The sequence below is a fragment of the Protopterus annectens genome, chromosome 8.part0 (assembly GCF_019279795.1).
Source record: "Protopterus annectens isolate FY-2018-M chromosome 8.part0, PAN1.0, whole genome shotgun sequence".
NCBI lineage: Eukaryota > Metazoa > Chordata > Ceratodontiformes > Protopteridae > Protopterus > Protopterus annectens.
In genome coordinates this window covers 700,087,380-700,103,950 of record NC_056741.1, presented here as the reverse complement: position 1 = coordinate 700,103,950, position 16,571 = coordinate 700,087,380, and the positions used below count along the sequence as shown (strand labels likewise).

The following is a 16,571-nucleotide window of genomic DNA, read 5'->3' as shown; positions in this document are numbered from 1 at the left end:
TAAGTTTCTTGGAGGCCATGTTTTGCTTGGGCTAAAGGGAAGTCTTTCTGTTGATCAGTGGCAGTGAAAAACATTGAGCAGCCTGCCTGCCCCTGTGGGAGTGGTACTGACTTGAAACTGTAGTTTTATTGGCCATTTTGGGTAAATTCCAAACTCCTTCATCTTCCTCTCTTAAAACCCTCTTTTGCACGGTTTTGTGCGTTTTTGTGCATAGCGCAACAGCGGGCAGCACCACCTAATTGGGTTTAAACTATTCCTGGCTCCACAACATCTGCTCTTCATTTTTTCCCTTAGAACTGCTCTATCTCTCAATTTAAACACCATATTCTCATTCTAAGGCCCTTCACTGGTCCAATTAAGTAATCCTACAAGTTAGCACTATTAAACCATAAGCACTACTAACTCTTATACTCTCTACGATTACCCTGTCCTCTATTGGTCTGTCTTAAATTCAGTTTCCCTATATTACTCTAGCATGTCCAAAGGTCAGTCAGTGGTTTCCTCTCCAGTCCAGCTGGTGAATCTGGGAATTCTGAGGCAATGTTACAACTGTCTCATGTACACGGACAACCCTCTCCTCCTCCAAACAGGTTCAAATATATGTGAGAGATGCAACTCTTTAGCCAAACTGGAGGCTGAGCTCTCTCATCTCAAAACTGGTGTAACCAGTCAGGAGGAGAAGGTAACCTCACACAACACAATTCCAGTATCACATAGTCCCACCACATCAGCGAACCAAACACATAAATACACAAAAACATACTCAGAGGCTCTAAATAAAAATCTACCTAAGCAACAGAGACCTCCAAAGCAGACATCCAAGCAAATGGTACCTCAAAACAAAACACGCACAACACATAGCCCACAAAGTCAGTGTGCCAAGCAGCCACAGCCCTTAAGGCTGAATAACACACCTGATACTCTTGTAATAGGTGACTCTATTGTCAGACACACTGACGTTCTGCTCACCAGGCTGAATAAAGAGAAGGTCACGGTGAGCTGCCTGTCGGGTGCTAGGATCCGCCACATAACACAAGCACTCAGGTCACTCCAAAGCAAATACAAATATGACTCAGTCATTGTACATGCTGGTGTGAATGACCTGAGATGTACCTCCCTGGACTACATGAAAAGAGACATAGAGGAGCTCTCTGATCATGTAGCCCAGGCTGGTATGACCCTGACCTTGAGCAGCATCTTACCCTCACCTAGAATGATGCCACAGTACAAAGACAAAATGATCGATTTTAACAATTGGCTAAAATGTTGGTGTCATTCAAAGGGGATCCAGTGTCTGTCTGCCTGGGATGACATGCTCGACAAGCCACGTTGCTTCGCTAGGGATGGCTTGCACCTGTCACCACTGGGCTTTCGGATATTGGCAAAGGCTCTTGCCACCCCATAGTGCCTGTTTTAGGCAAGGCTCAAAAGTCAAACCCACCCCCATAGACAGCACAAGGAACAAGAAACTAAGGGTAATGCTGCTTAACGCCAGAAGTCTTAACCTCAAGATGCATGCACTCGAAGCTCTCCTCAGTATGGAGAACATCTATATCTGTGCAGTGACAGAAACCTGGTTCAAGGCTCCAGAGAGCACCCCAGCACTACCAGGCTATACCTCATATCATGCTTTTCGGCCCCAAAACCCGGACCAAACCACAAAAGGAGGGGGAGTTTCCATATTTATCAAGGATATCCACACCTCCAGGTTAGTGGCATTGCACGAAGTATCAGAGACCATCCATGTGCAACTAACAGTGGGCAAGACTGCTTTTCAGTTTATAGCATCCTACAGACCACCCTCTCAAAGTCAGGAATCCCACTTGGCTTTCCTGAAAACATTGGAGAACATGAAGATCTCTCCAAACACCATTATATTGGGCAACTTCAACTACCCAAACATTGACTGGGAGCACTACTCAAGCCCCAGCACCTTAGCCCAAAGGTTCCTGGAAATTATAAACTCAAATGCTATGGAACAACTAGTCACCACTCCCATAAGAGGGGACAACATACTAGACCTGATCATTACCAACATGGGGACTCTATGCTCCACACCAGAAGTATATCCCTCATTGGTAAGATCAGACCATAAATTAATTTCACTGGATGTCCACATCCCGACCCCACCCCCAGCCCAGAAAACCACAGTGAAAAACTTCTCAAAAGTGAACTTCTCACTTCTCCAAACCGAAGTGGAATCCTTCAAGGCCCCAGAGCCAGTGGAAACTACGGCCCAAACTGCAGAATCCTATATAAACGCATTCTACGGACATCTCCAGGAATGCATGGATCATGTTATCCCAAACAAAACCAAGACCCAATCATCCAAAGGCAGGCATCCAGTCTGGTGGACCCCTGCCATAAATAAACTGTACAACAGAAGGAGGAAGCTACTACATGATAGAGCAAAATCCCTAATAGGGAAGGCATCTCTGATCAGTACTAGCAAAAAAGTACGATCCCCCATAAAATCCTCTAAGGCAGCTTCGAGAGAAACATTGCACAGGACACCAAAGACAATCATAAGGCTTTTTTCAGTTATGTTAGGAACCTGGGATGCAACTCCCAGACTTGTTCTGAGTTGATTCTAAATGACAAAAAATACACTGAACCCACAGACATCACCAATATCCTGGCAGACAGGTTCAGTGCAAACTTCTCCACCCCTCCCCAAAAAGAGCAAGTATCTATCCCAGCAGAGGGCTGCCTCCCAAACATCTCTGATGCTCAGGTGAAGGCTGCCCTCTCCAAAGCAAAAAACACTGCTTCCATGGGACCAGATGGCGTCCCAGGTTGCGTCCTACATGAACTCCAAGAGGAACTAATCCCTCAAATAAAACAGCTATACAATCTCAGCCTCACTACAGGATATGTGCCCACAGAATGGTGTACAGCAACAGTGGTCCCACTCCACAAAGGTGGAGCCTCTACGGACCCTGGAAACTATCGCCCCATAAGCCTGACTAGCTTAGTCTGCAAGGCTATGGAGAGGATCATCATGGAGCTCATAAACAAAGACATTGGGGACTTACAGACACTAGAGCCTACCCAGTTCGGCTTTGTCAAGGGAAGATCCTGCCTTTTGAACCTGGTTAACTTCTTCAAAACAGTCACCAAAGCCATAGATGAAGGGAAGGTAGTCCACACAGCCTATCTGGACCTTGCAAAGGCATTTGGCACAATACCCCACTCGGGCATCATAGATAAGCTATCCAGCTTAAATATAAACCCCTATGTCACAAGATTGGTCGCAAACTGGCTCAAAGACAGAACCCACAGAGTGAGAGTTGCTGGAGCCATGTCAGACTCGAAACCGGTCACAAGTGGCATCTCACAGGGTTCTGTCCTGGGACCACTCTTGTTTGGTATATACTTTTCCAAGGTACAGGCAAACGTGGGAGGACTATGGCTCACCAAGTTCGCAGACGACTGCAAACTGGGCGCCATAATCAACTCTCCAGCTGACACAAACATCCTTCAAAAGGTCTCACAGAGACAGATAACTGGTGCCAGCGCCATGGTTTAAAGCTAAATGCCAAAAAATGTATAGTCATACCCTTTGGCAAAAACAATGTGCCCACAAATTACCACACAGGCGGAAACCCATTAAGTACAGAGAAAGTTATTAGGGACCTGGGGACCCAAGTTGATAGCAATCTCTCCTTTGAAAACCACATTGCCAAAGTGGTTAGAAAGACCTTCTACACAGCCCACCTCATCACGAAGGGTTTCACATCTAGATCAAGAAAGGTAATCGTGCCCCTTTATTCATCCCTCATCAGGCCCATCATAGAATACAATGCCCCTTTTGGGATGTACCTTACCTGACACCTGCAGCAATTAGAAAGACCCCAAAAGTATCTCACCAAGAGGATCAAGGGTCTCAAACAGATGCCATATGCTGCTCGGTTAAAAAAACTCCAGTTCTACTCAGTTGCATACCGCCTACTTTGAGGCGATCTATGCCTGACATACAAAGCTATGTCAAATCCAGAATTAATGGACATGCTCCACCTCAGTAAATCTAAATCCCTTAGAGCCACATGCTCGAGGGACTTGAACCTCAGCACAGAAATAAATAGAACTAGCTGGAGGGACAGGTTCATAACCTAGAGGCTCCCTTCGCTCTGGAATAGAATTCCAGTTCATGTGAGGCAGAGCACCTCAATGAATCTCTTCAAGAAGAATCTCGATAGGTGGATAGGGGATCATAGGATTGTCCCAGGGATTACTCCCGTGTCACTATTAGATAGAGGCACAGTAAACTAAACCTTAAAAAGGGCACAGTATACTCAAATCAAGGGGTGGCGTAAGCCATACAGAATCGGGCTAGGCTTATAATTGCCCCAGGGCAGATAGCCTAGTATGAACCTATGAACCTAAATGAGAAATCAGCATAAAGCAAGTCATTGCATTGTTGCCCTGGTGAGTAACAATTTAAAGACACATTCCTTCTGCTTCTTACATGCCATAATATGTGACTCACTTGTAGAAACATGATTAATCATAATAGTCATCTGTAAATAAGGTTGGAAACCTGGTAAATGGAATTCAGCTGCATAAAACTGAACAATAGGCAGAAGTACACTATAAACAGGCAGTTGGTAACAATGTTGCATTTATAGCATAAATTGAGCAGCAAACTAATATATAATTGGGTAGCAGATATGCCTAGAAGTTAGATAAAAATATATGATCCACAATCAGCAATACTAAACCTGCCACAAACTTGTTTCACATCATAGCTCTCAAGTATAACTACAAGACTTGTGTCCAACACATCCATGCAAAAAAATCTCTCCCCAGACAGCAAGTGCAATTCCCAGACAGAGCCACCTCTCCCCAGACAGAAAGCATACTCCCCAGACAGAGCCACATCTCCTTAGACAATAAGTGTGCTCCCCAGATACAGCCACCTGTCCTTAGATAGCAAATGCATTCCCCAAACAAAGCCACATCTCCCCTGATACCAAGTGTGCTCCCTGGACAGAGCCATCTCTCCACAGACAGGGCCACCTCTCCCTAGACAGAAAACATGCTCCACAGACAGGGCCACCTCTACTCATACAGCAATTGTGCTCCCTGGACACAGCCATCTCTTTTCAGACAGGAGCCACCTATCCTAGACGACAGCTACACTTCTAGGACACATCCACCTCTCCACAGACATTAAGTCTGCTCCCTAGACACAGCCACCTCTCTACAGACATTAAGTGTGCTCCCCAGACAGAGCTGCCTCTCCGGAGATATAGACATTTCCTCCCAGACAACATAGACTTGTAACCTTCTCTTTCAAAATCTCTAAAGCTTCTGCAGTCAATAAGTCTGAATTCAAGGATTTCAAATGAACAAACCTCAAATTCTGTTATGGTGTATCAGAATTCACATATCACTTTTCCTGACACAGATACAGCTGATTTCTATATAAAGGAGTTCTGTTCCCACATAGATAAGCACCTAGATCTGGCCATCCCTGCTACAGCTAAATCCAATGGGAAGTACAACCTGGTGCTCTACCACAATATGTAAACTCTATACCAAGAGTTAAATAATTTCTAATTCATACAATAGATTGGTAACAGCTCTTATTCAAGATTGCATCAAAATATCATTAAGAATCTTAAAGATAATATCAGAGGTGGCAAGGCTGGACATGAAGCAAAATAGCTTAATAATCTAATATCAAGGTTAGCAAGGCTGGACATGAAGTGAAATTAGCTTAATAATCCAAAGATAATTATACATTTTTCTTTAACTAATTACTGAACTAAGAAATAACCCCAGCAGTATTATAAATCCATTGAAATGGCATTGTTGAATAATTCAGTAGACATAGCAAATATCCTAGCAGACAAATTCAGTACCAACTTTACCCCTGAAACAACTATCTTAATTCTACAAATTACCAAATCCCTTACACCTGCTATGGTCACAGGGAAACACTTAGTGAAGGTTATCTTTAAGACCAAAACTCCTACTTCCTTGTAGCCAGATAATTACTATGATGCCTAATAAACAGTATGGAATATGCCCTTGCAAAACCTCTTCATAATTTGTCCCAGAAGTATGATGAAATGCAGTTTTGATGCCGCCACACTAGGGTGTTACTAGCAGTGACCTCAGTGTACTAGATTTGCAAAAGCATGCAACACATCATACCTGACCTCATAAAATATGATGCCAAAAACCTTATCAGTCAAGACCCACATCGGTTTGGCCTTCTCATGAATATTTTCAAGTTAGCACCTAGTAACACAACCAGTTACTGACTTTTTGGATTATGCAAGAATAATTTTAAACAACAATATAACATCCTTCCAAGTATGAAGGTATTCTTGTGCATTTATGCAAATGAATGAACACAGAACTTAACAAAAGACCCACATTACCATGATGCATGAGACTGGCTGACCCTATGTTGGAATAAAATCTAGGCTTCTTGTTTTTTTTTTGCAAATTATTACACTATTTTTTTCTTTCCCACTTCCTCTATCTCATACTCCTTTGCACATGAGATTCATGAAGTTCATCTTGATTCCTTACTTTCTCAAGGGTTGATATTTGGAGAGAAACTGCCCCCACAAAGACTCAGACATGGCTAGAGCAGGAATGGCATTTTAGGAAAAATGTTTAACACAATAAGTGTAAATATATTATTGTGGTTCACTGCCATTCCTTACAAAATAGGGTTAGCAAACAGATTTACTCTGCTTCACATGTGCATCTGTATTGCCTCAGAAAATCTGATCACCTCAGTCAGCACAACAAAAGCAATACAGCTTAGCTACACAAAGGCAAAATTATAAGCAAAATTGAATGCAAAATTAAAGCACAGTGTTAACTGCTTTTACTTAAGCACCTAGCCTAGATAGTCAGTGTGTGCATACAACACTCAAAAAATCAGGAAATACACATTCCTAAGCTATAGGGAGCATAATGTCAAAATCGGAAAAATAAAAATAAGAGCAACTCCTCTCATCTGTCCTTGGTTTTATTTACATCTGATTTTGCCTCATATGTTTGCAGTGATACGCATAACATTTTTGATTGGCTAGTGTCGCTCTCCTACTTTGGACACAATTGAAGAGTCTTCGTGGGTTCTGTTCAAGCAGCTTTATTTTATACAAACACATCATGATAGGAGTTTACAGTTCTCCTTATATTTTTGAATGTCAAATTTGAGATACTTACCAGTTTTAAATTCCTTGGGCGGCCGTGGTGGTGCAGTGGTTAGCATTGCCACCTCACAGCAAAAGGTTCTCCGGTTCGATCCTCAGCTGGGGTGCCTTCTGTGTGGAGTCTGCATGTCCTCCCTGTGGTTGTGTGGGTTTCCTCCGGGTGCTCTAATTTCCTCCCACATTCCAAAGACATGCTGTATGTGGATTGGACACTCTACATTGGCCCTAAGTCTGAGTGCGTATGTGTTCCTTTTGTGGAAGGTTGGACGCTCAAGCAGGTTTATTTTATACAAACACATCATGATAGGAGTTTACAGTTCTCCTTATATTTTTGAATGGCAAATTTGAGATACTTACCAGTTTTAAATTCTTTGGGTGGCTGTGGTGGTGCAGTGATTAGTGTTGCCACCTCACAGTAAGAGGTTCTCTGGTTCAAAACTCGGCTAGGGTGCCTTCTGTGTGGAGTCTGCATGTCCTCCCTGTGGTTGTGTAGGTTTCTTCTGGGTGCTCTGGTTTCCTCCCACATCACAAAGACATGCTGTAGGTGGATTGGACACTCTATATTGGCTGTGTGTGTGTGTATTTTGTGGAAGGTTGGGCGCTGGGCTGGCAACTCAACACTGTAAAACTCCACTGCCAATCATGAGCAGAAAGGTGATCCACTGTGGTGACCCCTAACCGGGAAAAGAAAAAGACCAGTTTTAAATTCCTTCTTTAGTGATGAAGTGGTCATCCTTTATTGATGATCAAGGTCTTTTCCTTTTTATTACAGAGTTTGTTGATGTAGTAGTTCCATAACAGGGATTTAGTTTTAAACTTGCCATTATGTTTACCCTGGGCTGATATGGATGTCTCAATGAATCTATCAGAGAAGGGACTAAAATTCAGATGTATATGATGCAGCAGTCTCATTTACAAGATGTGTTGGAGACCTATACCATTTGTGATTGTCAATGATATCAGCAAATAATTAATAATTTGTTTTGGAGTAACTCCTGAATGTGAGGGCATTATTAGCAGCCATCCACAAAGCAGGCTTTCATACAGAAGCACAGTGAGATGGTCAGATTTGACAAAGGGTGGAAGTAACAGTAACAGTGGGGTAACACATTTGACGGAAATGTTTGTGAGGACAAGATTAAGAAGATTTACAGCTCTGTTTGGTAGGGGGACAATTTGGTCAGGTGTATTGGCATTTACAATGTCCAGAAATCTCTGGGCATGTTTGATGTTGGTTCATTTTTAACTTTGCATGCACCTGTACTCTGGCTAATGTCACAGCTTTATCGAGTATCAATTCAGTATAAGACATTGTTTACTTTTCACTTTGCCATTTTTAACGTCACAGAGAATACTTGTCCTCAAAAATGCATGATGTAGCTCACCAGGCTCATGGTGTTTAACTCTGAGCCTTAATTCAATTTCATGCATTAATTGTTTCCTGAAATTATGGCTTCTAGTGAAAAATAAATGCAGAATATATGGCATTTTTTTCAGGCTCTAATACTGAAATTTGTTTTTAATGACAACAAAATCTATATGCCGTTCTGTACTAAGATTTAACACACACACACACACACACACACACACACACACACACACATATATATATATATATATATATATATATATATATATATATATATATATATATATATATATATATATGTATGTACCATACCAGCATTATGATGTGATGAGGTTGGAATTTGTACCTCTTTTTTTTCTTCATTTAATTCAGAAATAGTACTATAAAGAATGAACTTCTGCACCCATTGCTTCCAACTTCATGACTAATTACCTTGCAATAGCAGTCATGCTGCAGGAGTGAGTAGCAAAGTGGGCGTCATCATGAATGATTCTGCTGTTCTCGGATGAAAATGACTGAAGTTACAGAATCCAACATTTTCAGATGACCAGAGTTCCTTTTGTTGAGTTGTGGCTTTGTATGTCTACACTTTTTTGTTTTATAATTTTTTTTTTCAGTTTGTAATCTTTAGTCTTTCTGACACTTTTATCAAAAATGTCAAAACTGTTCCACTTAATATACTTACTATTGTCACTCTGTACTTGTAGCATCTAAGGGTATGCGTTAGTGTGGCAAAATTCTTCCAGAGTCCAGTGTTAAGTTTTCAAAGTTTCATTGCTGTTTTTCATTCTTGAACCTTTCAGTTCTGAAAGTGAATCAGACAGAGTGGAAGCCTGTCAGCCTGAACATTAATGTAACTAAAATAGCAAACTGACCAAAATTACAGGATGAGACAAATTCTGCGGTAGTCACTGCAATGTCGCCTCACACGTCTTATCACTGTTATACTAATTTTCACTTACTAGTATTGCTGAATTGTGAACCTCACAGACACACCCATTAGCCAGTAACTGAACAACAACAACAACATACTTTATTATCATGTCAGCAACCAAGTAGCAAAACAGCATCATGTGACATCCATCATGCATGTTTAACCTTTTGGGGCACATAAAGGTGCAGTGTACTATTCACTGCAAAGATATTGCCTTTCATAGTGTCGCCTAAAGCAGATATACTTCTGAAAAGACCCAATGACAAACCTGCTGTAATCCATCTGAATATTGATGTGCAACATGGTTATTGTACTTGACTAGTCTCCATTTTCATCTTGGGGAAGTTAGTTGGAAACTGCAAAATACTACATAGCCTTGTACATAGCTAGTAATACTGCTATATGAGTGATGTCACTAGACTTCTAGGTTCCAGACCTGATCCTAGATATAGATGCTTTCTTTACAGATGTCAAGATTTGAGCCTGGTCACAGATACCTCTTCCTAGACAACAGGATATGAGCCTGGGCACAGACACCTCCCCCAGACAGCAGGACCTGAGCATGGACATTCTCTAGAACAGGCTCCCTATCCATGTGAAGCAGAGTTATGCCGTAACCCAAATTAAGTGCAACTTGGATCAATGGATGGATAATCGGAAATTCACCCCGATCTGGCACCTATGTCTCTGATGGATAGAGGCAGTCAGTTAATCATCCTCTATATATAGCAAATTTGTAGATCACATTTGGGTTGAATGGCTAGGCTTATAAGGGCCCCAGTGGTCATTAGCGTAGTATACACTTATGAGTCTATGAGAATTTATTTTTATTTTTTATTTGAAATTTGTTTACTGGGAAGTCAGACTGGGATAATATCACATTTTCAATGGAGGTCCAGGGAGAAAAGCTCCACCTTGACATAATATGGTTACAGATAAATAAAGTAATTACAAAGGCTAATGCAGAATGACATATAAACTAAGTAAAATTTCAGTTTCAGTTCATACACAGGGAAGCTCTACATACATAGTGCAAATATCTGGACAGCTATAACAAAATGAAAAAGAACATCGTCAACAGATAAAATATTGAAAAGCTACATTTCACAGACATGATATTAACCTAACTTAATTACACTCTTTGAAACAGAGATAGCTAGATAATAGAGCCTAGGCAAAAATATATTTGATCTTCATCTAAGAAATAGATTTTACCACTGTAAGTTATATAATATGTAATTGAAATGTTGGGAAGACTGAAATGATTGGTAATGTGAGTGACAGTTACATTAGCCACTCTATATCACAGAATTGTTTCAACACAAAATCAAACAGCTAATCCTTCAAATATGTGTCATAAAAGCAGAATGGCATGGTAGGTACACACTGTAATAATGCAAGTATTTCTTTCACTCAGTCTTCCAACACCAGTAATGTTAGCATGGCCTGAACTCCGGAATTCAGACTTTGTCATCACTAACCTATCAGGTAGTGAGACTGAGGAAAAACAACATTGTTAGTGCATCTCCAGCAATATTAGAATAGAAAGATCTGGAATGCAAACTTTTCCATTAATCTCTTAGTTATTTAGACTTAGAAAAACAACATCATTAGCACATCTGCAACTAGGACTCAGTTATTTCCACCATTTAGCACTTTTGTCTGACAATAATTGCTGTTTATAACTTGCTAAAATTCTCTAATTGTGAGAAGCATTTTAATTGCAAAACTGTCATTGACATACACTCATTCTCTGTCATTGAAAGTCAGACAAGGGGTTAAAATGGGAAATCAGCTTAAAGCAAGTCATTGCATTGTTGCCCTGGTGAGTAACAATTTAAAGGCACATTCATTCTGCTTCTTACCTGTCATAATATGTGACTTACTTGTAGAAACATGATTAATCATAATAGTCATCTGTAAATAAGGTTGGAAACCTGGTAAATGGAATTCAGCTGCATAAAACAGAACAATAGGCAGAAGTACACTATAAACAGGCTTTTGGTAACAATGCCACACTTATAGCATAAAGTGAGCAGCAAACTTATATATAATTGGGTAGCAGATATGCCTAGAAGTTAGATAAAAATATATGATCCACAATCACAATACTAAACCTGCCACAAACTTGTTTCACATCACAGCTCTCAAGTATAACTACAAGACTTGTGTCTAATACATCTATGCAAAAAAATCTCTCTCCAGACAGCAAGTGCAATTCCCGGACAGAGCCACCCCTCCCCAGACAGAAAGCATACTCCCCAGACAGAGCCACATCTCCTTAGACAGTACAGCCACCTATCCTAGACGACAGCTACACTTCTAGGACACATCCACCTCTCCACAGACATTAAGTGTTCTCCCTACACACAGCCACCTCTCTACAGACATTAAGTGTGGTCCCCAGACAGAGCTACCTCTCCAGAGATAGAGACATTTCCTTCCAGACAACATAGACTTGTAACCTTCTCTTTCAAAATCGCTGAAGCTTCTGCAGTGAATAAGTCTGAATTCAAGGATTTCAAATGAACAAATCTCAAATTCTGTTATGATGTATCAGAATTCACATATCACTTTTCCTGACATAGATACAGCTGATTTTTATATAAAGGAGTTCTGTTCCCACATGGATAAGCACCTAGATCTGGCCATCCCTGCTACAGCTAAATCTAATGGAAAGTACAACCTGGTGCTCTACCACAATATGTAAACTCTATATCAAGAGTTAAATACTTTCTAATTCATACAATAGATTGGTAACATCTCTTATTCAAGATTGCATCAAAATATCATTAAGGATCTTAAAGATAATATCAGGGGTGGCAAGGCTGGACATGAAGCAAAATAGCTTAATAATCTAACATCAGGGGTAGCAAGGCTGGACCTGAAGTGAAATTAGCTTAATAATCCAAAGATAATTATACATTATTCTTTAACTATTTACTGAACTAAGAAATAACCCCAGCAGTATTATAAATACATTGAAATGACATTATCGACTAATTCAGTAGACATAGCCAATATCCTAGCAGACAAATTCAGTACCAACTTTACCCCTGAAGCGACTATCTTAAATCTACAAATGACCAAATCCCTTACACCTCCTATGGTCACAGGGAAACACTTACTTCCTTGTAGCCAGATAATTACTATGATGCCTGATAAAACAGTGTGGAATATGCCCTTGCAAAACCTCTTCGTAATTTGTCCCAGAAGTATGATGAACTACAGTTTCGATGCCGCTACACTAGGGTGTTACTAGCAGTGACCTCAGTGTACTAGATTTGCAAAAGCATGCAATGCATCATACCTGACCTCATAAAATATGATGCCAAAAACCTTATCAGTCAAGACCCACATCAGTTTGGCCTTCTCATGAATATTTTCAAATTAGCACCTAGTAACACAACCAGTTACTGACTTTTTGGATTATGCAAGAATAATTTTAAACAACAATATAGCATCCTTCCAAGTATGCAGGTATTCATATGCATTTATGCAAATGAAAGAACACAGAACTAAACAAAAGACCCACATTACCATGATGCATGAGACTGGCTGACCCTATGTTGGAATAAAATCTAGGCTTCTTGTTTTTTTTTTTTCAAATTATTACACTATTTTTTTCTTTCCCACTTCTTGTATCTCATACTCCTTTGCATATGAGATTCATGAAGTTCATCTTGATTCCTTACTTTCTCAAGGGTTGATATTTGGAGAGAAACTGCCCCCACAAAGACTCAGACATGGCTAGAGCAGGAATGGCATTTTAGTAAAAATGTTTAACACAATAAGTGTAAATATATTATTGTTGCTCACTGCCATTCCTTACAAAATAGGGTTAGCAAACAGATTTACTCTGCTTCACATGTACATCTGTATTGCCTCAGAAAATCCGATCACCTCAGTCAGCACAACAAAAGCAATACAGCTTAGATGCACAAAGGCAAAATTATAAGCAAAACTGAATGCAAAATGAAAGCACAGAGTTAACTGCTTTTACTTAAGCACCTAGCCTAGATAGTCAGTGTGTGCATACAACACTCAAAAAAATCAGGAAATCCACATTCCTAAGCTATAGGGAGCATAATGTCAAAATCAGAAAAATAAAAATAAGAGCAACTCCTCTCATCTGTCCTTGGTTTTGTTTACTGCTCTGATTTTGCCTCATATGTTTGCAGTGATACGCATAACATTTTTGATTGGCTAGTGTTGCTCTCCTACTTTGGACACAATTGAAGAGTCTTCGTGGGTTCTGTTCAAGCAGCTTTATTTTATACAAACACATCACGATAGGAGTATACAGTTCTCTTTATATTTTCGAATGGCAAATTTGAGATACTTACTAGTTTTAAATTCCTTGGGCGGCCGTGGTGGTGCAGTGGTTAGCGTTGCCACTTCACAACAAAAGATTCTCCCGTTCGATCCTTGGCTGGGGTGCCTTCTGTGCGGAGTCTGCATGCCCTCCCTGTGGTTGTGTGGGTTTCCTCCAGGTGCTCCGGTTTTCTCCCACATCCCAAATACATGCTATATGTGGATTGGATACTCTACATTGGCCCTAGGTGTGAGTGCGTATGTGTGCCTTTTGTGGAAGGTTGGGAGCTCAGGCAGCTTTATTTTATGCAAACACATCACGATTGGAGTTTACAGTTCTCCTTATATTTTCGAATGGCAAATTTGAGATACTTACCAGTTTTAAATTCCTTGGGCAGCCGCTGTGGTGCAGCGGTTAGCGTTGCCACCTCACAGCAAGAGGTTGTTCGGTTTGATCCTCAGCTGGGGTGCCTTCTATTCGGAGTCTGCATGTCCTCCCTGTGGTTGTGTGGATTCCCTCTAGGTGCTCTGGTTTCCTCCCACATCCCAAAGACATGCTGTAGGTGGATTGGACACTCTACATTGGCCCTTGGTGTGAGTGTGTATGTGTTCCTTTTTTGGAAGGTTGGGCGCTGGGCTGGCAACTCGACACCGTAAAACTCCACTGCCTATCATGAGCAGACAGGTGATACACTGTGGTGACCCCTAACCGGGAAAAGAAAAAGACCAGTTTTAAATTCCTTCTTTAGTGATGAAGTGGTCATCCTTTATTGATGATCAAGGTCTTTTCCTTTTTATTACAGAGTTTGTTGATGTAGTAGTTCCATAACAGGGATTTAGTTTTAAACTTGCCATTATGTTTACCCTGGGCTGATATGGATGTCTCAATGAATCTGTCAGAGAATGGACTAAAATTCAGATGTATATGATGCAGCAGTCTCATTTACAAGATGTGTTGGAGACCTATACCATTTGTGATTGTCAATGATATCAGCAAATAATTAATAATTTGTTTTGGAGTAACTCCTGAATGTGAGGGCATTATTAGCAGCCAGCCCCAAAGCAGGTTTTTATACAGAAGCACAGTGAGATGGTCAGATTTGACAAAGAGTGGAAGTAACAGTAACAGTGGGGTAACACATTTGACGGAAATGTTTGTGAGGACAAGATTAAGAAGATTTACAGCTCTGTTTGGTAGGGGGACAATTTGGTCAGGTGTATTGGCATTTACAATGTCCAGAAATCTCTGGGCATGTTTGATGTTGGTTCATTTTTAACTTTGCATGCACCTGTACTCTGGCTAATGTCACAGCTTTATCAAGCATTAATTCAGTATAAGACATTGTTTACTCTTCACTTTGCCATTTTTAACGTCACAGAGAATACTTGTCCTCAAAAATGCATGATGTAGCTCACCAGGCTCATGGTGTTTAACTCTGAGCCTTAATTCAATTTCGTGCATTAATGGTTTCCTGAAATTATGGCTTCTAGTGAAAAATAAATGCAGAATATATGGCATTTTTTTCAGGCTCTAATACTGAAATTTGTTTTTAATGACAACAAAATCTATATGCCGTTCTGTAATAAGATTTAACACACACACACACACACACACACACACACACACATATATATATATATATATATATATATATATATATATATATATATATATATATATTTATATGTATGTACCATACCAGCATTATCTGTAGCCAGATGAGGTTGGAATTTGTACCTCTTTTTCTTCATTTAATTCAGAAATAGTACTATAAAGAATGAACTTCTGCACCCTTTGCTTTCAACTTCATGACTAATTACCTTGCAATAGCAGTCATGCTACAGGAGTGAGTAGCAAAGTGGGCGTCATCATGAATGATTCCGTTGTTCTTGGATGAAAATGACTGAAGTTACAGAATCCAACATTTTTAGATGATCAGAGTTTCTTCTGTTGAGTTGTGGCTTTGTATTTCTACACTTTTTTGTTTTATAATTTTTCATTTTTTTCAGTTTGTAAGCTTCAGTTTTTCTGACACTGTTTTATCAAAAATGTCAAAACTGTTTCACTTACTATTGTTACTCTGTACTTGTAGCATCTAAGGGTATGCGTTAGTGTGGCAAAATCTTCCAGAGTCCAGTGTTAAGTTTTCAAATTTTCATTGCTGTTTTTCATTCTTGCACCTTTCAGTTCTGAAAGTGAATCAGAGTGGAAGCCAGTCAGCCTGAACATTAATGTAACTAAAACAGCAAACTGACCAAAATGACAGGATAAGACAAATTCTGTGGTAGTCACTGCAGTGTCGCCTAACACATCTTATCACTGTTATACTAATTTTCACTTACTAGTATTGCTGAATTGTGCACCTCACAGACACACCCATTAGCCAGTAACTGAACAACAACAACAACATACTTTATTATCATGTCAGCAACCAAGGAGTAAAACAGCATCATGTGACATCCATCATGCATGTTTAACCTTTTGGGGCACTTAAAGATGCAGTGCACTATGCACTGAAAATATATTGCCTTTCATAGTGTCGTCTGAAGCAGATATACTTCTGAAAAGACCCAATGACAAACCTGCTGTAATCCATCTGAATATTGATGTGCAACATGGTGATTTTACTTGACTAGTCTCCATTTTAATCTTGGGGAAGTTAGTTGGAAACTGCAAAATTCTACATAGTCTTGTACATAGCTAGTAATATTGCTATATGAGTGATTTCACCAGAGTACTTGTTCTAGGTTCTTTTGTTCCATCATGGATCCC

The 16,571-nt window shown here is 40.1% G+C and overlaps 1 long non-coding RNA gene across 1 annotated transcript in view; it reads right to left on the bottom strand.

The window, feature by feature from the left end:
* Positions 1 to 16,571, bottom strand: part of LOC122808983 — a 284,030-nt gene that overhangs the window by 94,222 nt on the left and 173,237 nt on the right. Inside the window, exons 2-3 of the long non-coding RNA XR_006365850.1 lie at positions 15,870 to 15,988; positions 9,236 to 9,355 (exon numbers count right to left, since the gene is read on the bottom strand). This is a non-coding gene — a long non-coding RNA (uncharacterized LOC122808983). The remainder of the gene's footprint in view (positions 1 to 9,235; positions 9,356 to 15,869; positions 15,989 to 16,571) is intronic.